We start from the raw sequence: 25,051 nt of genomic DNA, 5'->3' as shown, positions 1-25,051 counted from the left end.
ATAAAACAGAATAAACTCTCTGTTCATGTTTCACGAACTTTGCACTTTAGAGAGTGAGGAAATGAATAAATGCATACAGACATGTGCATGCACACACACAAAAACACAATGTTACAGTGTCTAAGGTACTAAGGAGCATGAAGAAAAATAAATATAGAAAGTAAGAAATTCATCATATACTCAGAGAGGGTTGGAAAGTCACATAACTAGTCTTAATTTTAACGCGATGACTTTAGTTATCTCTTTTTGAGAACAGTCTAGAGGGGACAAAGGCTACAGCTGGAATACTAGTTAGGATACTACTGATATAATCCATTTGGCAGACTATGTGCAGTGAACTCATACAGGGTGGCAACCGTGTAGGTGGCAAGGGATTGTGTCCCCCCAACACACACACAACATTAAACTAATAGAATTTGCTAAAATAGAGAAACAAATCCCTAAAAATGTGATGTGATGAAGAGTAGAGTTGGCATTAAGATGGTAGAAACTTAGAATGAATGAATATATATAGGAAGAGCAATATTTTAGTTTATACATGTTAAGTTCAGAACATTTTTAGATATCTCCTGAGTCAGTAACTGAATAGTTATACTAATATCAGACCAAATGTGTTAGTTAAGAAACACCGCTGGAGAAAATGGTACATTTAGCATAAAGATAAAAGATAATGTTCAAAAAAAAAAAAAGATAATGTTCACTAAGAAAATAGTATTCTAAATTTATGCATACCAAATATAAAGAATGGAGTTCAAAGAATATTATCTTTAAAACACTGGCTGATATATATGTTAAATTTGAAATTACTGGTTATGGTAAGGATATGGTATGGAAAGCAAGCTGCCAATGAAGGGAGTAGAATATAAATCCAGGAGAAGAGGGCAATCAGTTGAGAGTATATGGTATTGGAACAGGTGCCATGACGTTAGAATCACCAAGAACTCTGACAAAAGCACAATTTGAGTTAGGCACAGAGAGCAACTGTCTTAGAGAAGTAAGGAGAAGTGGTCAAAATACCTGCATATTACTGCAAAGAGAAAAAGTTTTGAGTTATATTTTAATCATAAAATTCTAAATTTAGTATTTTTAGAAATGGGTGAAGGAAACTAGTCTAAAATGGCAAATAGCAATTAGGAGGAAGCTAAACTACTTCCAGCCTGAGTATGAGGTTATATGGGAGTTGTTCAAGAGAGGTCACGTCTCCTAAGGAGGGTCTAGCTTTACTAATTCAAGTCAGAAAAAGAAAAACTTACACAAGCTGTTAGGACTATTGGAGGCTCTTTCTCTGATAGTATGTCAGTTTCAGAGGGCATAAAACAAAAGTGCTAGAAGTTCAAGAGATGTAGGTGTTTAGATAAGAAGAAGGAATATACAGAAATACATAGGGATTAGTATGCAGGTACTAAGAGCTTATTATTGATAAAGATTTCTGGAACATGGTGGTAATTGGCAAATTAGGTATGACAATAAAATGCAATTAGCCGTACGCTAGAAATTGGCAAGGCTCTGAACATTGATAGTTATATTTTATGTAGTTTATCTGCCATGAATTAATGGGTCTGAATCTTCTCTTGATTGAGTGATATTAATATGGAAGCCAGGTATGGGGTAATCTAAGTTCTGTTTTAGTCCCTGGTGGTGATAGTGGTAGTGGTGATGAAAATGACATGGGTGTGGTATTTTAGCAAATTTTCATGGCACTGCTAATTGTTTAGTTGGTGTATCCATGCCTTTTAGATGAAGAAGCTCTCTAGAAGACTATCTTCTTAACAATATGACTTTAAAATACTTAAAACTGGGTATAAGTTAAAATTTCTAAAGCCACAAGCACGTATATTACTAGAACTGAAAGATTAAGTAAATTGATGGCAGATGGTGGGACCCAGGTTTTTCCACTGTTTGAGTGGGATGTTACAGGTAAGCAAAGTGAGACAGCTAGAATGATCCATATGGTATTACAACAGACTTGGAGACATTAGTATAAATTCATTTTCAGTATAATATATACACTGATGTTTATATACAGAAATAATTACAGTTATGTGTTTATACAAAGGTTAGTATGCACACATATAATCTCCTGCATCCTTATCAGAAAGGACCCAGAAGCAACAACAGCACACCTAGCATGTCTTGATTCCCAAAACCATTCTCCAGTAAAATAAACCAGAATTCCTTGAAGAAATGTTTGATTCTAGGACTAGAGGAATACACAATTTTAGCCTGGACCATCTTATACTGTCAGAAATCCAGATACTGCTGGAAAAAAGCCCCATACTAATGAGGTTAGGTCAAAGTGACATAGCTGAAAGAGCTCTCAATTTCCAAAGCTGGAACAATTTGAGCCATAGAATAAATAAACTAGCATTATATTATAACCCAATTACAAAATGTTTGTCTATGAGTACAGTGAATTATGTCCTTTAAAAGGTATATTCAAGTTCTAAACACTAGTACCCATAAATGTAACCTTATTTGAAAATAAAGTCTCACAGATTTAAGTAGTTAAGATCTCAAGATGAAATCATCCTGGATTTAGGAGGAGTTCTAGTTCCTTTTTTTTTTTTTTTTTTTTCAAGATGATGGGTCCTATTTCCAATGGCTGGTGTCTATACTTCTAAGAAAAAGAAAGATTATGAAGAGACACACAGAGACAAAGAGAGGGTGATGTAAAAAAAGAAGGCAGAGACTGGAATGATACAACTTCAAGCCAAGAAGTACAAAGGAATGTTAGGAGCCACCAAAGGTGGAAAAGCAAGAAAGGATCCTTCCCTAAAGGTATCAGAGCTACTGTGGGTGTGCCCACACTTTGGTTTTAAACTTGTGGCCTCGGAACTTTGAGAGAATACATTTCTATTATTTTAAGATGGCAAGTCTGTGGGAATTTATGACAGCAGTCCTAGGAAATGAATGTAACTTTTCCACACTGATATTAATAAATATCTAGAAAACAAATACCTTGGGGACTATGGACAATTGTCTTGTGCAAAATAATTCCAATTAATTTATGTAGATATGCCTCCTTTGAAAAGTTGGAGCATAATAATGAACTCTAAAGTAGGGAAACTTGGTAAACCCTACCTCAGACAAGTGAGAAGGGTTAACATCAACAGTGATACAGTTATGTTGATAGTATGTACTCATGATATGATGCATTAAGAATGATACTTTACCTCTGTGGTCTTCCTCCAAAAATCCCACAACCCTAGTCTAATCATGAGAAAAACATTACTGAAATCTCAGCAGGGGAACATTCTACAAAATAGGACTTTAAAGGTCATCAGGAAAAGAAAAATCTGTGAAGCTGCCACAGGGTAAAGTCTAAGAAACCAGGATTTAGAATTAGAAATATGGTGTTCTTATCTTAATACAATTCTGCAACATAAGAAGGACATTAGTTAAAAACTAAAGAAATATAAAGAATATTGATATGGGTATATTCATTGTGACAGATACGGTTAGAGGAAGCTGAGTGTGAGATATATGAGTAATCTCTGTACTATGTCCACAATTTTTCTATAAATCAAATATTGTACTGTATGGTTACAGAAGGTAAGTATCTTGGTAAGTATCTATAGGGTACAGAGATGTTGAAACACTATGTTATACACCTGAAACTGAGGTAGCATTGTGTGTCAACTATATTCAAACTTTTAAAAATTAGTTTTAAAACTTAAATAAAATTAAAGTTTTAATGTTTATTTTTGAAAACTTAAAACATACCTCATATTGGAAAAAACTTCACTATAAGGAAATAGTTAATGATACTAATATATTTGATAATTCAAACTCTGAAAATGTTAAAACAGTAGGAAAATAATAATATGAAAAATATTATATTAAATAGTACAGAATATGAGTTTATGCAACAAAATTGCTGATATATCAAAAAGTTATTTATTACAAAAAATATAAGTATTATTAATCCAAGTTACCAATGCATTTGTTTGGACAATTGCAATAACCATAAACTGGTCTCTCTGTATCACCTGTTTTTTTTTTTTTTTCCTAATATGTTCTTTGCACTATATATTAAGTGATGCTCTCAAAATGCAAATCTGAACAGATTACTCTTAGACTTAGCTGACAATCATTTCCACTCACAATGGGTACAAAGCCTTTTGTGATATATGCCTGAGCTACATCTATGTATAAATAGCAATCAGTTGCCTCATATTGACCTTTTTCTCTGCTTTTTAATCCCATCATTTCTTGCACAGGACCACAGGACACACACCTTAAAAACACCTTTCCCTCCTTCAACTAATCTATTTTTAATCTTTCTTTAGGTCTTAGGGATCATCAGTTTCTTAATGAAGCTGTTCCTTATTCACCAGTATAGGTAAGAGTCTTTGTTATATACGCTTATAGAACTTTATTCCTTTTCTTTACATCATCACAGTTTGTAATTATACTTCAATTAGTAATTTAGTGTGATTATACCTTTCTCCCTAGACTGGAATCGCATCAGAACCTGAACTATATCTGCTCAACATTGTGTGCTCAGAGCCTAGCATAATGTCTATCATAAAAATTTCTATACAGAATTTTTTCAATAAAAAAATGTGGAGGAATAAATGAGAAACAGAAAAGGAAGTCTTGTAAAAATAATAAAACATATGTAGTTGTGTATAAGATCTAACATAGACTTCAATGTTCTTGAGTTCATTGCACGATTATAATTCGACTTACAGTCCTAAATTCTTAGATAGTAACTTGAAAACTAGTTTTGAATCTTATCTATGAAGTTAAATCCAAGAAAATAGAGAATATATGAGTGACAACATTAAAATGAATGATAATTATACACCTTCAAATCACTGGATTTTCTGCATGAGAAAAATAACAGAAAAAATGAACCAGAATAAACAATTTAAAATAGAATTACAAATAAACATCTAGAATAAGTGAGAACTGTATTGATTATTCAATAAGCAGTAGTGATATAAGAAGATAATTGCAAAAAGTGAATAAGATGCATAGATTATATCTAATAACAATGCATACTCTAGCTAGATTTAAGAGCTTTATATAACAAATAGTCAACAAAGGATTCAGAGAATATGTATGTAAACATGTTTAATAAAACTTTACCGATTATATGCTCTGATGTGAAATATCTATCTTTATACCTGTACAGATATACATAATCACACACACACCCCTATTATTTTTAATGATAATCAATTTCTATTTTAAGACATTCCCCCCCCCCATATAGTTGTTTTTGCACCTATATTAAAGTTAATTATATAAGCTGGTTTTGTTTCTTTTTTTCATTTAATTCAAAGGAAACCTTATCAGATTAGTATTTTCTCACCTCTTCTCTTTTAGTTGATAGATCCAGCAATCCATTTTTATCATAGCACTGGAAGGGACATAAATTCTAAGCTTGCATTGTTTCATTCTACTCTAGCCAATATTTCATCATACTTACATCATCCCTTCTCTTCTGGCCTATCCTGAAACTCCTCCATTTTTATCTGGTTTCCAGTAGTTTTGGTCAATGACAGTGATCCAGTTGATCTCACCAAAAGACAACTTCAGATCACTTGCCTTCTATTCAAGTCTGCTTTACTTTCAACTATACAGAAAAAGAATGTATGGCTATGGGATGGCGAATATTATGTGTCAATATGCCTGAGCCACAGGGTGTCCAGATTAAACATAATTTCTGGGTCTGTGAAGTTGATTCCATTGAGATTAGCATTTCAATCAGTGAACTTAATAAAGTAGATTACACTCCCCAGTGTGAATGGGCATCATTCAATCCTTGAGCCCCTGAATAGAACAAAAGATAAAGGAAGAAATCGCCCCTTTGTCTTCCTGCCTTCCTGCTTGAACCAGGATATAGGTCTTCTTCTGCCCTACCATAGGATTTACACCATCAATTCCCCCTGGGTCTCAGGCCTTTGGATTCAGACTGGATTACACCACTATCTTTCCTGAGTCTCCAGCTTGCAGATGGCAGATTTCAGAAATTCTCAGCCTCTATAATTATATGAACCAAGAACCAATTGTATATATCTATCCTTATTGATTCAGACTCCTGGGAGAAACCTGATTAATACAAGCTGCTTAATGCATCCAGTCAGAGTATGAAAAGACACTGCCAGACTATGTAAGCATATATGTCTAAGGCACTCAATACTTCTATTTTATACTCCACTGTCTTATGATATGATCTTGCAAACAATTCTGGTTAGGTATTTTCTCATTTGAAACATACAGAAACTAGTGTGGACACAGTTTTCTACTTCTGAGGATCCCCGAATTAAGGGTTTCTTGAAACCTTTAATTATATTTAATCCAAAGAGACAAGCTAAATCAATGACCTCTTCAGAGAATTACATGAGTGTCTTGCTATATTGGTCTACATTACAGCTCATTCTTTATCACAGACCAGAAAAAAATTATTTTTATTTTTGCTAAGGTAAAATTATAACTGCAAGAAATAAGTAAATATTCTCTTAAAGGTGAGGTTAGTGGCATGATCTCAGTTGTTGAAACTCTATGAAATGTTGATATTCAATTTGTCTCAAAATCTACAAATAAAAATCATAAATGCATATATAATTTTGCTAGAATGAAAATACCATTTTTGATCAATGTTATTCATTTACAGCAAAATTAATCTAATTAAAATACTTCCACAAAGTATATTAGTGAAAACCAAAGAACATTTATGAATATTTTAAATAACGTGGTGGGTATCTTAGCATGTTTAATATAGTTGAACATAGATTTTTAAATAGACATAGATATAAATAGATACTTTAAATAATAGAATGTTTGCACTGATACTCTCTAAATGAGGAAACTAGCAGTGTTCTATTCTTCATTTTAAAAATGCAATAAAAACTTTTAAATATTAAAATAGTAAAGAATATAATTTTCTTTTCTTCGTCCTCTCCACCACAAATTGAACCAGTAATCAGTTTGATATTTATTTTCAAAAACGTTTCTTTGCCTTTGTACTTTTATCCATAAATAACATCATCATTTTCATTTTTTAAATGTTTTTACTTGAGCATATATAGTAAAAAATGTGAATCTAAGTTCAGATAAAATGTGTAATGTGGAAATACACATTTAGAGTCATTAGCATCCATGACCTTTTTCTCTCATGACTTATCCAATCTACCTGAAACCTTACTACCTCCATTTCCAAATTGTACTCAGAATGCTATTAGCTCAATGTGTTGCTGCCTTTCTGGTTCAAGCCAGAAGCAATTCCTCACTCATGTACTACTCTTGCTCCTATAAAGGTCATTCAATACAGCATTAAAGCTCACCTAATATATAAATACAGACCTCTCTTTCACTCAAAAACGGATTTACAATGTTTCCCCAACTCACTTTATATAAAAACTGAAGGCCCCTGGGCAGCCCAGGTGGCTCAGCGGTTTAGCGCCGCCTTCAGCCCAGGGCGTGATCCTGGAGACCCAGGATCGAGTCTCACGTCGGGCTCCCTGCGTGGAGCCTGCTTCTTCCTCTACTTGTGTCTCTGCCTCTTTCTCCCTGTGTGTCTCTCATGAATAAATAAATAAAATCTTAAAAAAAAAAAAACAAACAAACCTAAAGGCCGTCATTAAAACATTGATACCACTGGGCAAAGATACTTTCCAGTATAGCCTACAGTTATTACACTTTGACTTCCATACAGTTATGTGGCCACAGCTTTAAGTTTTCCTCTCTACTTAGAGCATATCTTTTCTCTGCTTAATTAATGTATATATTTATGTCAGAATTTTTAAATAAAACCAAAGTACAAAAATAAGAAAAAGAAAGTACTTTTGAAAGTATAGTTTAAATCTTCCAATACATGTTGCAATTCTCCATACACAGAACTAGGTATATGTATCTTCTGAAAATTTTCCTGCCTAGCTCCCAACCTGGGACAGTGTATAAAGATTCCCTGGAGTTCTGAAGACATTAAAATTTTACTTGAATAAAAAAAAAACAAAAAACAAAACAAAACCAAAAAAAAAAAAAAAACACTACATTTTCAGTTGTATTGACTGAAGACATTAAAATTTTACTTGAATAAAAAAAAAAAAAAAAAAAGATTCCCTGGAGTTCTCTAAAAAAAAATACAGTTTGAGTTTCCACAACACCCAATAAGAATCCATGGTTTCAGAGTGGGAATGAATCTAAGTGCCCTAGGCTCTGTGCTCTCTCCCTCTGCATTTTTATTCTGAATATCTTATAGCACACTTGTAATTTATTTTTCTCAACTCTTTACATGCACTTTCTTCTCTATTAAGCCACATTGATCACTGAAATCAGTATCCCCCTCCAAGTCCTCCATATAGCCTGTACAGACTCACACATTTACCAAAAACAGCTCTCTGATCATATACAGTTTGATTCCACAATATCAAATCAAGATATATAAATCATTGGCCATGGGCCCATTCATTTCCTGGAATTATGAAACACAGACGGCATGCAGCATGTTTTACTAAAAAGCAACTATCAAATACTAATAATTACTAATATAGAGAAGAGTAAGTGCAAGAAAGAGATAAAAGAAAGAAAGAAAGAAAGAAAGAAAGAAAGAAAGAAAGAAAGAAAGAAAGAAAGAAAGAAAGAAAGAAAGAGAGATCTACAATTACTGCCTCTTCCAGAGCTGCCCATTTTGGGGCCAACATTATTTTTACATTGTCTCTGTTTTGCCAGGTGAACATATAAAATTAAGAGTACTTTTGAAACTACTAACACAGGACACCTGGGTGGCTCAGCAGTTGAGCATCTGCCTTTGGCCCAGGGCATGATCCTGGAGTACTGGGATCAAGACCCACATCAGGCTCCCTGGATGGAACCTACTTCTCCCTCTGCCTATGTCTCTACCTCTTTCTCTGTGTCTCTCATAATAAATAAATATTTTTTTAAAAAAGAAACTACTAACAAAAACATACTTTGGGAAGCTTCATTTATCATCTTTTAGTTCTAAAATATATATGTTATATGAAACAATATAAAAGACAAGCAAGAAAAAGACAACAAGCTTGATACATAGAATATAACTTGTAAGATGTGTATATATATATGTGTGTGTGTGTGTATATATATATATATATATACAATGCACTATTCTTAAGTTATATAAACACACTGGGTATTAACCAGAATATACTTGTTTTGTGAAAGTTTCACAGAGTACAAAATTTTATACTAGGTTATCCTATATTCCCATTTCTAATTCATATCACTTCATATTTCCTGATCTATATTATAAATGCCATTTTATTCAAGGCCAAAAATAGATTTTCTCATTTAATTAAAATATTTCAAATTTCTAAATTACTAGTGTTATGCATTCTTATTAGTATTTCTCTACTATGTCACTCACCTAAGGTTTATCACATTGGAAGCTACCAAAAGCTCTTTTGCCCATTTTTATTAATAGCTTACTTCTGTCCTAGCCTGATTAAACTAAAACTATCAGGAACAAATTTTTAGCCTAAAAATGTAAAGTATATTGGTCTATTTCAAAGTGGGAGATTTCAAACCAGATGAACCAAGAGTTACTTCACAAAAATTTGGAGAAAATATAATAACTGGTTTTTAGGAAAGGGTGAAGTTTAGATAAAATTTAAATGAGGCAGGACTCACAGCAAAGCCTGTGTAGAAAGTCACCATCTGGCCTGTATTGCAAAGTGAACCCAAGATGTGTTTTCTTGGGAAACTACAAAGTTAAGGAAAAATATGGGAAGGCATATCCAGAAAACTTTTATCTAAAGCTTTGCACCTGGGTTATAAATTGAAGTGCTTCTCTGTGTCAAAGTGACTTAGATCCTCCAGCTTAAAGTGGAATTATACCCTACTGATATCATTTCAAATAGCAAAATTCCTAATGGTCTGAGTTTAGAAAACAAATATTTTCAGGGTGGAAGAAGGTGTAGTCAGCCAAATAAGGGGATTTTTTTTTTTTTATGACACTTCATAAGTGCAACACTGCCCTGACTGACATATGATTTCCTGTTAAATTTTCTCCTGGCTCTGTGTCTACTATTTGGGTCTGTTGAATTACTTGGCATATTTTCATTTCTTTGTTGGAGATAATCTTTAGTTTCTTACTTCTATATGCCTAAATATCACAATTCTAGTCATTATACTTACTAATACAATCTGTTTTTAAGAGAGCTTTCTTGGGTGGCTCAGTTGGTTACGTGTCTGTCTTCAGCTCAGGTCATGGTCCTCAGGTCCCAGAATGGAGCCCTGTATCCAGGCCCATCAGGCTCCCCACTCAGCGTGGAATGTGCTTCTCCCTCTGCCCCTCCCCCTGCTCATGTTCTCTTTTTTTCATTCTCTTTCAAATAAACAATCTTTTTAAAAAAATAAAAGATAGGTTTCTTAAAATAACGTTACATCTCCAATACCTTTTGAATCTCTTTAAAGCTACATAACATAGAATAAAAATAAATACAAGAATAATTTAGATACATCATTGAAAGGTATGAATACATATATTTAAAAATAAATCAGATAAAATTTTAAGTTATTTATTCAGAGTATCATGTGGAAACATAAATAAAGTAAAAGTTACTGACCAGATTTAAAAGGACTTGCTTCTTCTTCTTTTTTTTTTTTTTTGCTATTGTTTTTTTCAACTTAGATACTTATAGGGTGATGCTCTAAATAACCTGATGAGAAGAGATAAATCAGATATATGAATAATACAAACTCTAACCTAGTCTACTTAAAAAAAAATCCTATTAAGGCTAAAGAATCTAGACCAGCTATCTATGCTAAAAAGTTTCATTCAGGGGGATTCCTGGGTGGCTCAGTGGTTGAGCATCTGCCTTCCGCTCAGGGTGTGATCCTGGAGTCCCGGGTTTGAGTCCCACATCGGGCTCCCTACATGGAGCCTGCTTCTCCCTCTGCCTGTGTCTCTGCCTCTCTCTCTCTCTGTGTGTGTGTGTGTCTCATGAATAAATAAATAAAATATTTAAAAAAATAAAATAAAATAAAAATAAAAAGTTTCATTCAATGTTCAAGTTTGAAGTACCACTTACATTCATTCTGTATAATACAAACAACATGAAATACAATGATGGAAGTACCAGGAAAGGTGAAAACAAATAGGTAAAATCCAGAATATGTGTAAAATTGGTATTCTGGCAGTACTAATTATACATTAATTAGTGGACATATCTCAATTCTATTTGAGAAAAAAAAATAGGAGATTTGAAGTAATTATTTAAAGTCCTTAAAAGAGAAATCTTTCATTCTGTCTCTATGAAGGAAAAAGCTACATAGGAAACTTATATTAATACAGTCTACTGAAACTCATAATACATTTGTGCATTTCTCTAAGTAAGAAATTGACTTTACAAAGTTAATTTCTTTTTATAACATTTCATTAAGACTCTTATCAAATTAGGTATTTTGCACCATTTGGAGTTATACAAAAGTTGAATATCTTGAGATTAGACTCACATTCCTGCTGTTCATCTTCAGGAGAATGTTTTCTAAGATGTATTAATATGCAAAGTAACAGTTGTACTTTAATATTTTTTATTACAAGAGTTTTACAGCTATGCACTTTTTTGTATTTGTCACTGATAAATTTTAACCTTTTCTCTTTTCCCTGATTATCAACATCTCAAAATAGAATGGTAAGTGTATAATCAGTCATGAAGTATTTGAAGTGTTTCTGAAAACTTGCTGAACATACAGCAAAATAATATTGAATTGCTTCAAAGAGAATCACATTTCACCAAATTACTAATTTTGAATCAAGAGTCATTATATGAGGATTAGACAAAAACCTTTCCCTTTCACTTTTTAACCCAGATATTTCAGTGTCCTATTTCAAAATTATATAAGGCCCAGTCATGTAATGCTATTTAAAAAAAATATTTTATTTATTTACTCATGAGACACACACACACACACACACAGAGACAGAGAGAGAGAGAGTGCGGCGCAGAGACACAGGCAGAGGAAGAAGTAGGCTCCATGCAGGGAACCCAATGTGGGACTCGATTCCTGGTCTCCGGATCACGCCCTAGGCTGAAAGCGGCACTAAACTTGAGCCACCCGGGCTGCCCATGTAATGCTATATGAACCCTATGTTTATTCTATAGCCCTACTCTATTTCTGTCAGTAGATTCAGCCAAACTATAAAGAAGTAAAAGCCATTAAGAAAAAAGAAAATAAAAATATTAACATTAATAACCTAATATATCCATCTACCCCTCCGTAGGTACTCATTCTCATTTCTTTCTGCATTATTCTTTTTCTGCTACTTTTAGGGGAAAAAATAGGGAGATATATTCACATGTTATTTTATTTTTCTTATACAAACTATACCCTACTATACATACTTTTTTGTACTTTCTATTTTCAGTTAGCAAAACATTATGGAAATAATGTCAGTTAATAGAGATTACTGTCAATGTTTTTTAAAATTACTTGTCTGTCAGAAGCATGGTTTATTCAATTAATTATGCATGGAATACAGGTTTATATATTTCATAACCATAAATAATGGTCCAATGAGTAACTACTGCTTATCAGTTAATGGACTGTTGGATGTGTATTTTCAGAATAATGTCCTAAAAGTGGGACTTTCAATGGTAAACATATATATTTCCTACTACATATTAGCAAATTTCCTTCATTAAGGATTGTATCAAGTAACAACCCCAGAAGTAATTCAGGGAAGTACCTATTTTCCCACAGCTTCTCCAAGATAAGCCTTTATACTTTTCTAGTCAGGCTTTTAATTGTTTAGTAGAATAGTTCTCATTACAGTTTTGTTTCATCCATCCAGTATCATCACTTCTACATTGTTTAATTGCATTTGATCAAGAACGATATTCCTAGGATCTGTACTTCTCTAAGTTGCTAATATTCTGTAATTGCTATGAAAATAACATGTGCATATACAATGAGAAGGAAATAGGAGTAGCTTTTATGGTGCTACAGTGATAAACACGAATTTTACAAGCTTATACTCAATAATATCTTATTAATTGGTCATTACTTTCATTGGCACTAAAAATTTTATTCAAATTATTTTGATGTTACTCTTTTGAGACATTTTTTTCATTGTATGTCCAAATACATTTCTATTATTTCACAACTATTATATTGAGAAAAGAAAATTTCCCTAAGAAATTTCTCTAAGAAAAGAAAATTTCTCTATTAATGCCTAAGCATTAATAATGTTACAAGTTTACACAATGGAGCAAAAATAGAAACTGCAAACATATTATGTTCCTTTTGGTGCTATATCTTTTTACTAAAGTAATTTTTGATGCTTTGTAAAATAAGTTTTCTTCCAATCCGTTTATTGTAGGTCAAAATATTCAGGCTTTATCTGAATATCTCACAAATTTTAAATAGCAATTCAATGTTAGCCATTTTCAGTAAGAAAATAAATACTATGAAAAATCCTCAACTATTTAGAATTAAATTGTATGCTAACTGTAATTTAACAGGTTTTAGCCTTCTGTCACTGCTTGACCTATATAAAAACAAGACTTCATGTTGTCTGTGGTATATCTGATTTCCTTTTTTGTTCTAAAGAATTACACCTACATTCGCAAAGGAAAAAATTAAAATATTTTCAATTTTTCTCTAGGAGTAAAAACACCCCCAAATTTTGTGTTTCATTCTACTTAAAAAAGCCTAAAAGAACAACAACAAAAAAGACACATAGAAAAATAAGACAAGTGAATCACATTTAGTCTTTATATTAAAATCATAGGTCAGCCCAACATTTAAGGAAAGTACTCAGATTTAAATGAACTGATTTTTAAGTTTCTTATATGTCAATGTAATGTTCAAATAACTGCTTTAAAATGTTTATCAATTACAGTTATCAATAAAAATGATTAATTTAAATTAAGGATTTACTTGACAAGTATTTAATGAAGGCAGAATTTAAAGAGATGTGTACAGGTTTAAAGGACAGCAAGTATTTGAAGCAACATTCTGGTAGTAGCCTCAGTAAAAAGCCATTATACCCATAGGCCTGAAGAGGAAATCAATGGTGTTACCAGATTTCTGACCCCCAAAACAAGTGACTATGTGACATCAATCAAATAGTAATTGCTAGAATGATGGCAATGCAGAGAGCATAGAAGGGTATATATCTGTGATGTATTTCTCCATCTGTCTTCTAATAGTCTGTTGAGGTTTTTAACATGCTGAATCCAAGGGAAAATCAGAGGGTAAGGAAACCTACCATAGTTATATAATATGTAGTCATTAGATTTAAAACTAGGTATTTCATTGTGACTGCTGGTAATGTAAATGATACTGTGTTTCTAATTTCAAATTTCATTTTGATCATTGTTCGTACATAGGAAAGTGATTGCCTTGGCTTAAACGGTCCCTTTAAAGCTATGCATCTACTGTTGCATCATATAATAAAGCTATATTTACTGTTAAAAAATGAGCATATTGTTGTGCCCAAGATTACGAATCCGAGAAAATCACCAGGGAGCCGAGCTTGGGTTCAAGTATACCCGACACAGCGGAGCAGGGACTTGGACCCCGAGGGGGGTTACAGCTGGGTTTTTATGGACTGGTCTAGGGGATTTTCAGAAGGGGTGGAGGAATTTCTTAAGCTCTGTTTTCATTCCAATACGGGACTTTCTGTCTCTGTCAAGGGCGTTCTGAGCTCTGTTTTGATTCTGATATGGGACTTTCTGTCAAGGGCATTAAGCTCTGTACTCATTCTGATATGGGACTCTCTGTCAAGGGTGTTCTGCGGTTTTTCCTGTAAAGGTCAGCTCTTATTCACAGGGGCCTGAGATGGCTATACTTGTGCTAATGCTAAACTTGAGGTGGAATGGCGTTAATTTTCTCAGCCTCCATACATATGAGATCTACACTGTGCAGTGCCTTTCATTTTACTTTGCCAAAAATGCTAAACTTGAGGTGGAATGGCGTTAATTTTCTCAGCCTCCATACATATGAGATCTACACTGTGCAGTGCCTTTCACTTTACTTTGCCAAAAATGCCAGAAGTAAGAATAATTTCTGGTATACTGATTGCATTCCTCCTCATGCTCAACCTTTTGCAAGGCAAAATTACCTTTTGTACTATCACATGGTACAGGTAATTTTCTTCTCTGAATTTAAGCCATCCTAATATCCTGCTTTGCCTGAGCAAATGTGCTATGAATGCCACAGTGTCTGACTTGAGCCTAGACTTCAAGAGGCCTGGCACATTTTCTCTAACTCTTCCTTATGAAGAACACAGCCACTTCAGTAGAACCAAGTTTCGTCTATGCTGAAGCAGAATGTGAGATCACATGATGGAGAGCCAAATTCCCCTGCTAAATTATCTTTAACCATCCAGTTGATCCACATAATTGTAAGAAATAATAGATTCATATTGTTTTAGGCCACTAAATTTTGTTGTACATGATAAGCGACAAAGTTTGCCAGTCTCTATATCTATACTGATTTTGAGTTTATGGAGGGAAATTAATAATCAGATGCTAACTACAATAAAAAATCATACATTTGAGAGTTTTTACATTACTGCAAAACACAACTCCTCCATTTATGCACATTGTGTAAATGTTTAACATTATGTATAAATGTATAACTTATGTATAACATTGAAGTATAATGTCTCAAATTGAAACAATTATAATTTCTCTGTCACTGTGTGAACATTATTTTTGTTATAACTTTATTACTAAACAGTATTTTCACTGGCTACATAATTCTAAATTAGCAATTATTTTAAGCTGGTTCATTGAAGATAGCATTCCATAGTCTTCTGATTAGTATTTTATATGACAAGTCAATCATCAATTATATTTAAAAATAATTTTTTCTTTCTCAGCTTTAAAAGTTTTTCTTTGCCTTCATTTATTGTTGTTATTGTTGCATACATGATAATTTCATTTTATTTCTTTAAAATTAAGCTACTTAATGTTAATAATGCTTTCCAGGTGTAGACTGTCCCCAAATTCTTGACTTGCATGTTTGTATTTCCAACTTCTGAATTTTATCCCATTAATACTGTGCAATCTTGTGCAATTCTTTTTTTTAATTTATTTTTTATTGGTGTTCAATTTACTAACATACAGAATAACCCCCAGTGCCCGTCACCCATTCACTCCCACCCCCCGCCCTCCTCCCCTTCTACCACCCCTAGTTCGTTTCCCAGAGTTAGCAGTCTTTACGTTCTGTCTCCCTTTCTGATATTTCCCACACATTTCTTCTCCCTTCCCTTATATTCCCTTTCACTATTATTTATATTCCCCAAATGAATGAGAACATATAATGTTTGTCCTTCTCCGACTGACTTACTTCACTCAGCATAATACCCTCCAGTTCCATCTGGAGGGTATTGAAGCAAATGGTGGGTATTTGTCGTTTCTAATAGCTGAGTAATATTCCATTGTATACATAAACCACATCTTCTTTATCCATTCATCTTTCATTGGACACCGAGGCTCCTTCCACAGTTTGGCTATCGTGGCCATTGCTGCTATAAACATCGGGGTGCAGGTGTCCCGGCGTTTCATTGCATTTGTATCTTTGGGGTAAATCCCCAACAGTGCAATTGCTGGGTCGTAGGGCAGGTCTATTTTTAACTCTTTGAGGAACCTCCACACAGTTTTCCAGAGTGGCTGCACCAGTTCACATTCCCACCAACAGTGTATGAGGGTTCCCTTTTCTCCGCATCCTCTCCAACATTTGTGGTTTCCTGCCTTGTTAATTTTCCCCATTTTCACTGGTGTGAGGTGGTATCTCATTGTGGTTTTGCTTTGTATTTCCCTGATGGCAAGTGATGCAGAGCATTTTCTCATATGCGTGTTGGCCATGTCTATGTCTTCCTCTGTGAGATTTCTGTTCATGTCTTTTGCCCATTTCATGATTGGATTGTTTGTTTCTTTGGTGTTGAGTTTAATAAGTTCTTTATAGATCTTGGAAACTAGCCCTTTATCTGATATGTCATTTGCAAATATCTTCTCATCTTGTGCAATTCTAAGATAACTCTAATCAAACATTTTCTAGTTTTTGTTTGGTTGGTTTTTTATTACCACTCTCAGGTGGGAGATTTGTTCCATGTATCTTAAAATAATCAAGTCAGTGATTTCTATCATTTATTTTGTAATTTTCATTATAAGCTATGTATTATATTGATTTGTATACTCTAATAAGGAATATATATGGCATATAGAATTATAAAACGATGTACCATTCACCCAGCTTAAGAAATAGAATTCTACTTCTGTTTTCCTTCTAAACTGTACAACTAGTCCTCTTTCCTACCATAAGTAAACACTATTCTGAATATTTTTTATCAGCCTTAAAAAAATCCAGACATATGCAACAACATACATGAACCTAAATGACATTATGCTAAGTGAAATAAGCCAAATATTGCACTTATATGAGGCATTCATATAATAAGAGTCAAATTAATAGAAGCAGAAATAGAATGGTGGTTACTAGGAGCTAAGGTGAGGCAGAAATGAGAAGTTGCTATTCAATGAGTCTACAGTTTTAGTTATGCAAGATGAGTAAGTTCTAGAGACCTACTGCACAATATCATACCTATAGGTAACAGTATTGTATAGTACACTTAAAATTTTGGTGAGAAAATAGACATTGTGTTAAAAGTTCTCACCAAAATAAAATAAATTCAATTAAAGCAGATGGAAAATGGACTTTACGTGTTTCATGGTGCAGATAAGCAAGAATTCCAACCCCTTCAGGTATATATCAGTAAGTCCTTTTGCTTAGTCACAGTATAAGCATAACAAAGTTTTATGATATTCAATATGAAAGCAGAAATGTACAGAATTAAAAGCAAACATAAAATAAAAATTAGTAACAAAGGCAGACGGATGTTGGTCATTGCAAAGCTTTATAAACTAAGACCTGCTTATCATAATAAAAAAAGAAGGGGACAAAATAAATATTTGAAATAAAAACTGGTAATTTCACTCATTAAAATCTTAAGTACATAAATACGAAAATATTCACAAGCATATTATATTTTTTCAAGAATGTCAGGTTAGTTTAATATTTGAAAGAACAGTTAAGCACAATAACCAAAAGAAAAATTATAATCTTAAGATATGTAGAAAAATATCTTAACAAAATCAACGCTGATTTACAAAAATTTATAAATCTGGAATCGAAAGTAGAGAAAGAAGATTTTAAGTAACTGGCTTAGAGTCTATTTTTTAATTTTTTTTAATAGGTGATGATGCAAGGAAATTGGGTATAATCATCTTGTCAATTATACCTCCTTTGAGTGAACAGATTAATGATATTTGCTAGAAAGGAAAAATCATGTTTCTATAACACCTTTAGCAATATTGCTAGCTAAGGATTTTCTAGATTAAATAAAACACAGGATCTATGAGGTAGGGCTTCTGAAGTCAGCCATACAGACAAACAAGTCCCAGAGTTATGAAACAGAATAGCTACAGAATTTAAATATCCCAAGATAATCTTAAATATTAAGAAAAAAATGATAGAAGTTGATTACTATATTAGTTCCTATGGCAGCTACAGCAAATTATCACAATCTTTGTGGCTTAACTCTGACAGCAATTTATTGTCTCATACCTCCTGAGGATAAACTTCCAAAATCTATACTACTGTGCTGAAATCAGTGTGTATCAGCAGGGCCATGGTCCCTACTGAGCCTATAGGGTAGAATCTTCCTGCTCTGGTGGCTGTAGGCAATACCTTGCCTATAGTCACATCACTCCAATCTCTGTCTCTGTGTCACTTATCTCTTCCTATTCTTCTGATTATGCTGATCCAACCTTCTATTGTCTTGCTCTTCTAAGGATGTAATTACTCAGATAATCCAGGATAATTTATTCACCTCAAAGTTATTAATTTAATTATCTCCTCGGTCTTTTTTTTCTCATATAAATTAATATTCACAGGTTCCTGAGATTTGGGCATAATTACTGTTTGGAAGACTATCATTCAGTCTACTATACTGACTTTTATTATAAAGATTCTCACATGAAGAAGACTTCTCCAAATGCACTGGGTTGATTGTATATCCATACATATAAAATGAAACAAATACCTAACAGCATTCAGAAATATTAACTCCAGATGAAGTGTGATATTAGACATAAAACCATACATAAATTTTTAGATGTTTTTTATACGCACACATAGACACACACACACACACACCTTGGATAGAGAAAGCAAAAGTTTTTATAACAGGTAATCAAACCCAACAATCCTAAAGGAGAAGATTTACCAATTGGATATCATTCATATTGGGAACTTCTTATTAAAAGGAATCTTTGAGTTAGAAAATAAGTCACAGAATGAATAATGATATTTAAAACATACAACTAATAAGGGTTGTTTTTCATATCCAGTATAAAGAACTCATAAATGGGTAAAAAATTAAAAAACAATCACCCAACCCATTATATAAATGGTCAAAATATTTAAACAGCCAATGGGGGGAAAAGATATACAAATAAGCAATAAAGTTATTTATGGAAAGATGCTAAATGATATTGCTCATTATAGAAATGCCAAATAAATGTAAAACAACCACAACTACAGCTCTGCATGGCTAAAATATAAAGCCCAAAACTAAAATATAAAGCCCAAGAATACCAAATGTTGACAAAGAAATGAGGCAACCAGAACTCTTATATAGTACTTTTGAGAATGGAAAATGTTAAAAATTCATCAGAAAATATTTTCTCCACATCTACTAAAGCTCAACATACACTAACGGTGAGCACTTCCACCCTGAGTGTATACCTGAGTTTCACACACATACATACCAAATTTATGCAATTGTCCCAAACTAAAACAAATCCAAATTCTCACTATATATAAACAGAAAAATATAGTTTATTGATTGTAAAAATACTATCCAACAATGTAAATAAGAGATTCAGCTACCAGGAACGGTAATAAATGATCTCACAAACAATAATGAATTTAAAAAACCAACGTAAACTCATATATATTTTATGGTTCACTTATTACATAAATTATAAAACCAGGCAAAATTAGCAATATATTTTAAAAAGTGAAGACAGTACTTACCTTGGAAAAGATACTTTAGACAATGACTGACACATGACAAGAGCTCTGAGGCATAAATTATATTGTCTATTAATTTATGTGGTGAAAGCAAGTTTGTATCCACATACAATGCATGTAATTTACCGCATGTATGTTACACTTACATACATTTTAAAGAGGAATTTCATTTTATTTTATTCTAACATTTCTGACAATATTTTAGTAGGAGGGATATCCAATATATTTATTCTGGCATTTCCTCATTTAATAAGACAATAAAGACATTTTAGCAATGCATTTTTAAAAGATTTTATTTATTTGAGAGAGAGTGTGTAATCATGGGGAGCAGCAGGCAGAGGGTGAATCAGGCTCCCATTGAGCAAGGAGTCTAATGTAGGGTTCAATTCCAGGATACTGGGACAAAGGCTGACCCTTAATGGACTGAGCCACGTAGGTGCCCCAAAGCAATGAACTTCTATCATAATGTAATAGGTAAATTGCATACGTATGTGTATCCTCACCTCTCTTTCTGTCTCACATTCACAAACACACATATCAAACTCTAATTTATTCCCCTCCAGAAATGGATTTTTTTTTTTTTACCATTTTTGCTTATTGTAAAATGTAAACTCACCTTCAAGATAAAAGTGAAAAGAAACACTTGAGGGAGTAATTATAGAAAAAAAAATTCAATTTTGCAGAAAGGTAATTTATAATCTTAATTAACTTACACTTTCATAATGTTTCTATTGATTTCAGCCGGGACTCTCAGAAGCATAACACGTAATAGTAGTTCTGTTTACTTGCATATTTACATTTAACAAAAATATAATATACCTAACCTTATATCACTAGGTAAATAGTCATGTTTGATTTTTATTTCTATGCATTACACTCTTTCTGGTAAAAATTGATTAAACGGGCTTGTTACTTTCAATTATCCTGAATGTGCTGAATTGAAGTTTGCTTTCACCTATTTTTAAAACCACAAAACATGAAAGGGAAAACACATTCTTGAAGTAGTTATTTAGAATAATTTAGAAAACATAGAATATTATTTTATGCTTGTAAGGCACTGGGAACAAATTTAAATTCATTTTTAACATGGCATAATGCAGTTCAATTACCGTAGTTAGGACTAAAATGAGGATAAAGAAAACAGCAAACGATTTAAAGTGTTAAAGTACACACACTAAATCAGAGGTCTTTCTAAAGCATAATTCTCTCAGTGCCTGAGTCTCTGGAATTAAGTTAACCTATGCAGGACTATATATATATATATATTTTTTTTTTTTTTTCAGAACCCTGAGGAATGCTAGTTTTTATTTTTTATTTTAAAATTTTTTATGGGGGATCCCTGGATGGCTCAGCGGTTTAGTGCCTGCCCAGGGTGTGATCCTGGAGCCCCAGGATTGAGTCCCACATTGGGCTCCCTGCATGGAGCCTGCTTCTCCCTCTGCCTGTGTCTCTGCCTCTCTCTCTCTCTCTCTGTGTGTGTGTCTGATGCATAAATAAAATCTTTAAAATAAAATAAAAACTTTTATGGGTCAGAATTTTTTTGTATCATTTCTTTCTCCCTCAATCATACGTTCGAGATAAATATGTATTATCTTCCCTTCACGGAAAGGTCAGCAAGACATGGGAGTATACATCTGAAGTATACTTAAAAGCATCAACTGTTGAAGTCGGAATTCCAACCTCAGTCTATTTAATCCTGAGTCCTTTGTGGTTGTTAAAACAGGTCTTCTTTGATAAGCTTTTAATCAATTCCCAATCTGCCCACATTTCTTTGTGTGTAATTGACCTGAGAGCGATTAAGGACGAAAGCCACCTACCCCAAGATCCGGGAGGGCGCCGAAACTCTGCAAAGCGCCTTGGGGAGAAACGCCGGGAAACTGACCCAGGCGGCGCCTCGGCCCGGAGGCAGCGCGGCAGCGAGGGCGGCTGACAGGGCCGCGAGCAGGAAGGGCCGCCGCCGCGGCTCCCTTCCAGGCCTCGGCCCTCAGCCCGTCCGCCTGCGCTTTCGGTCTTCGCGGCGGCAGCCCGCCTTCTCCCGCTGACTCGTCTGTGAGGAGACCTGACTGGGTCTCACCGTCCACCGGGACAAGAGGGACACGGGAAGTCCTGCGTGGAGCGCGTCAGGCCCGGCCCTACTTAGCTGCCTCAGGCTGCCGGGAAGGCCGGCTCTGCTTTGGCTCCACTCCAGACGTGACCGTGCTTTCAGTCACGGCTCCACGGGACTCGTTGGAAGGAGGCCTGAGGAACACGCGGCTGTTGGCGGGGTAAAGCTCCATCCGGGCGATTTGGAGCTCCCCACTGCCCCTCCCCCTCGCCCGGGCCTTGGCCTATAGGCCCCGCCCCCTAGTGTCCCCACCGGGAAAGCACTTTGAAGGGCCAAGTGTCGCGGCAGGCGCAGGTGGCCGACCGGGCTTAGGTCCTCTATATAGACCTTTGGGATTCTGGAAGGTGCTCAGAAGACCTACTCAGCAAAGACAAGCCATCGAAGTAAGTTCCCGTGCTCGTTCCCGCCACCGACTAGTCTAGAATGGTCTGTTTCTTTCCTTCGTCTCTCTCAGCCCACCTTTTTGGAGGCCAAGGTGTGAACTGGCAGAGTCTCCTCATGTTGTCCCTCAGCAGCAGGGGGATGAGATCAGGCAAATGGAGTAGGTGCCGCTGGGACCCTCCGCCTCAGAGCTCAGCCGAGGGTCTGTGACCATCCGTAAAGGTCGTCAAAGAGAAGATTCAAAATAAAACAAAAATCTCTCTTTCAGCCTGTTATTTTTTTTTTTGACAGAAAAATTGGGAAAATAAACAATCCTTTCACTTCAGAAGTTTCCAGACACATAATAAAAAACCGTTGACACTGAAATGTAAATGTTAAATGTATGTGTCCTAAAGGAAAAAAAAAAAAAAAAAATATATATATATATATATATATATATATATATATATATATGTATACACAAACTTATTTCCAGTAAGTAAGAAAGGGTCACTCAGAGGTCCTGTTCACGTCTAGGTTCTGTTATTTATAAGCTCTGTGACTTCGGGTGAGATATTTAACTTCTCTGGGAAATGTACTTAATGATAGGGTTGTTAACAATATAAAATTAGTTAATATTTCCAACTTCAGTTAGTGCCTGCAACAAGATAACTGCTGTATATAGCAATTATTATTATAATTAGTCTGTTTTCAAAATACACATAAAGTGGGAGGAAAAGAAAGCTTATTCTATTTGGAAGGAGAAAAAAAACATGGAAAAAAAAACATGAGCTTGGGGTCTTTTATCCATTTGTACTGCTCTATGACTGGTTAAGACATTATTCTCTGACACCTAATTTCTACATCTATGAGAAGAGTGCAATTTCAGAGGACCTTTAAGATGGTTGTATTTAATGATTTTTTTTTTAAATGAAAGAATTAGGATGTTATTCAATAGTGTCTCTGGTACCAATTTGCTGCTTTTCTACAGGTAAAAAGAAGTTTTTAGGGGATCCCTGGGTGGCGCAGCGGTTTGGCGCCTGCCTTTGGCCCAGGGCGCGATCCTGGAGACCCGGGATCGAATCCCACATCGGGCTCCCGGTGCATGGAGCCTGCTTCTCCCTCTGCCTGTGTCTCTGCCTCTCTCTCTCTCTCTCTCTCTGTGACTATCATAAATAAATAAAAATAAAAAAAAAAGAAGCAAGAATGCTGAATTTAAAAAGAAAAAAAAAGTTTTTAAAAAATGGATAAAATCAATAGGTATCCTATCAGAATGCTCTTACATGTTCAATGTTCAATTTATTTCCTAATTTAAACCCTGATTGACTAAGAAGGCAGAGGATCAGCTTGTTTTCCCTACCTGGGAATACAGCATCAGGTGACTCAAATTTTTCAATAATGAATATGTCCACAAATGACTAAAAATGCACTAAGAACGAATCATGGGTTTCAGAGAGATTATAGTAAGCAGGCAGATTTGCAAGTATTAGATCTGCTAATAATGAGGTTCACCTATATTTTATGCCATGCTCTGGTTCTGACTTAAAAAATGTTAAAAAAAAAAAAAAAAAGATGCTTCACCCTTGTCAACTTCTAGGTATTTTTTGCAGACACATAAACATAAAGCTAGGCCATAAATATATAAACATAACTATTACATAACCAGAAAGCTAAGTCAAAGGTCAAAAATACTCATTACCCCTTTAAGCCATTTATGTCCAGGCCTTCAGACTTGGTATTTTGCCATTTTACTAGGATGAACATGATGCTCCTCTAATAGTTTTGTTTTGGTTCACACCTGTGAATTTCAAGCTGCCTTCTATAGGATAACCTACCTAAGCTTTGACTACCAATATTTCAGCTGAGACTGCATGATGACTTTTCAGAATGAACAGCCTCAACATAGGTATTCCATTCAATATACAAAAGGGAGAATTTTATATGGTAGTCATGTAAGCATCCATGCCATCGATTCCCCCAGTCACTTATGCCCTAAATTATGTCCTGCTTAATATATATTTTTTAAAGATTGTATTTATTTATTCATGAGAGACACAGAGAGGGAGAGAGAGAGGCAGAGACAGGCAGAGGGAGAAGAAGGCTCCATGCAGGGATCCTGACGTGGGACTCGATCCTGGGTCTCCAGGATCATGCCCTGGGCTGAAGTTGGAACTAAACTGCTGAGCCACCTGGGCTGCCCATCCTGCTTAATATATTTGATCTTTACCATATGAATCTGGAAAATAAACCAGTTAGGCTATGGGACTTGGCATCTTCCACCCACTCCTCTGACCTTGATAATTCTTGTGTATTGTTACCATGAACAAATAAATACACAAACAGAATACTTACTAAGAATTTCATGGGGTAATTTTTTTTAAGATTTTTATTTATTTATTCATGAGAGAGAGAGAGAGAGAGAGAGAGGCAGAGACACAGGCAGAGGGAGAAGCATGGGAGCCTGACACTGGACTTGATCCCGGGTCTCCAGGATCAGGCCTTGGGCTGAAGGTGGTGCTAAACCGCTGAGCCACCCGGGCTGCCCTCATG

At 34.5% G+C, this 25,051-nt stretch overlaps 1 long non-coding RNA gene across 1 annotated transcript in view; it reads right to left on the bottom strand.

Moving 5' to 3' along the window:
- LOC112656043 (uncharacterized) overlaps window positions 1–22,681 on the bottom strand; it is a 106,841-nt gene extending 84,160 nt beyond the window's left edge. Inside the window, exons 1-2 of the long non-coding RNA XR_007404842.1 lie at window positions 21,855–22,681; window positions 10,557–10,649 (exon numbers count right to left, since the gene is read on the bottom strand). This is a non-coding gene — a long non-coding RNA (uncharacterized LOC112656043). The remainder of the gene's footprint in view (window positions 1–10,556; window positions 10,650–21,854) is intronic.
- Between the last annotated feature and the right edge of the window lie 2,370 nt (window positions 22,682–25,051).

Source organism: Canis lupus, chromosome 22 (genome assembly GCF_003254725.2).
Source record: "Canis lupus dingo isolate Sandy chromosome 22, ASM325472v2, whole genome shotgun sequence".
NCBI lineage: Eukaryota > Metazoa > Chordata > Mammalia > Carnivora > Canidae > Canis > Canis lupus.
The sequence above is the reverse complement of the archived record's forward strand: the minus strand, read 5'-3'. Positions and strand labels throughout refer to the sequence as shown.